Source organism: Camelina sativa, chromosome 11 (genome assembly GCF_000633955.1).
Source record: "Camelina sativa cultivar DH55 chromosome 11, Cs, whole genome shotgun sequence".
NCBI lineage: Eukaryota > Viridiplantae > Streptophyta > Magnoliopsida > Brassicales > Brassicaceae > Camelina > Camelina sativa.
The window spans coordinates 29,066,226-29,068,425 of NC_025695.1; positions in this window are offsets into that span (position 1 = coordinate 29,066,226).

Genomic DNA, 2,200 nt, shown 5'->3' on the forward strand with positions numbered 1-2,200 from the left:
GCAATGGATTGTCACACATTCTTACCCTAGAAACAGTAACAAAGCTGTTTACTGCTTCGAATCAATGTTTTCTCGGTTTTAGCATGTTTCGGGACAAAATGGGTGTAAATGTTATCTAAACACTCCAAAGTAATCCCGAACTCTTACAATTATTCAAATGCATTGGATTGTATACACACAAAAAAAGAACTGTTTACTACTTCAAATCAATGTTTTCTCGGTTTTAGCCTGTTTCGGGACAAAATGGGTATAAGTGTTGTCTAAACACTCCAAATTCATCCCAAACTCTTACAATTAGTCAAATGCATTGGATTTTCACACATTTTGACCCTAGAAACAGTGACAAAGCTGTTTACTGCTTCGAACCAATGTTTTCTTGGTTTTAGCCTGTTTCGGGACATTATGAGTAAAAGTGTTGTCTAAACACTCCAAATTCATCCCTTATTCTTAAAAGTAGTCAAATGCATTGGATTGTCACACAAAAAAAAAATTGTTTACTGCTTCAAATCAATGTTTTCTCGGTTTTAGCTTGTTTTCTCGGTTTAAGCCTCTTTTGGGAAATAACCGGTTTAAGTGTTGTCTAAACACTCCAAATTCAATCCGAACTCTTATAATTAGGCTAATGCATTGGATTGTTACATATTTTGACCCTATAAACAGTAACGAAGCTGTTTACTGCTTCGAATCAATGTTTTCTCGGTTTTAGCTTGTTTTCTCGGTTTAAGCCTCTTTTGGGAAATAACCGGTTTAAGTGTTGTCTAAACACTCCAAATTCAATCCGAACTCTTATAATTAGGCTAATGCATTGGATTGTTACATATTTTGACCCTATAAACAGTAACGAAGCTGTTTACTGCTTCGAATCAATGTTTTCTCGGTTTTAGCTTGTTTTCTCGGTTTAAGCCTCTTTTGGGAAATAACCGGTTTAAGTGTTGTCTAAACACTCCAAATTCAATCCGAACTCTTATAATTAGGCTAATGCATTGGATTGTTACATATTTTGACCCTATAAACAGTAACGAAGCTGTTTACTGCTTCGAATCAATGTTTTCTCGGTTTTAGCTTGTTTTCTCGGTTTAAGCCTCTTTTGGGAAATAACCGGTTTAAGTGTTGTCTAAACACTCCAAATTCAATCCGAACTCTTATAATTAGGCTAATGCATTGGATTGTTACATATTTTGACCCTATAAACAGTAACGAAGCTGTTTACTGCTTCGAATCAATGTTTTCTCGGTTTTAGCTTGTTTTCTCGGTTTAAGCCTCTTTTGGGAAATAACCGGTTTAAGTGTTGTCTAAACACTCCAAATTCAATCCGAACTCTTATAATTAGGCTAATGCATTGGATTGTTACATATTTTGACCCTATAAACAGTAACGAAGCTGTTTACTGCTTCGAATCAATGTTTTCTCGGTTTTAGCTTGTTTTCTCGGTTTAAGCCTCTTTTGGGAAATAACCGGTTTAAGTGTTGTCTAAACACTCCAAATTCAATCCGAACTCTTATAATTAGGCTAATGCATTGGATTGTTACATATTTTGACCCTATAAACAGTAACGAAGCTGTTTACTGCTTCGAATCAATGTTTTCTCGGTTTTAGCTTGTTTTCTCGGTTTAAGCCTCTTTTGGGAAATAACCGGTTTAAGTGTTGTCTAAACACTCCAAATTCAATCCGAACTCTTATAATTAGGCTAATGCATTGGATTGTTACATATTTTGACCCTATAAACAGTAACGAAGCTGTTTACTGCTTCGAATCAATGTTTTCTCGGTTTTAGCTTGTTTTCTCGGTTTAAGCCTCTTTTGGGAAATAACCGGTTTAAGTGTTGTCTAAACACTCCAAATTCAATCCGAACTCTTATAATTAGGCTAATGCATTGGATTGTTACATATTTTGACCCTATAAACAGTAACGAAGCTGTTTACTGCTTCGAATCAATGTTTTCTCGGTTTTAGCTTGTTTTCTCGGTTTAAGCCTCTTTTGGGAAATAACCGGTTTAAGTGTTGTCTAAACACTCCAAATTCAATCCGAACTCTTATAATTAGGCTAATGCATTGGATTGTTACATATTTTGACCCTATAAACAGTAACGAAGCTGTTTACTGCTTCGAATCAATGTTTTCTCGGTTTTAGCTTGTTTTCTCGGTTTAAGCCTCTTTTGGGAAATAACCGGTTTAAGTGTTGTCTAAACACTCCAAATTCA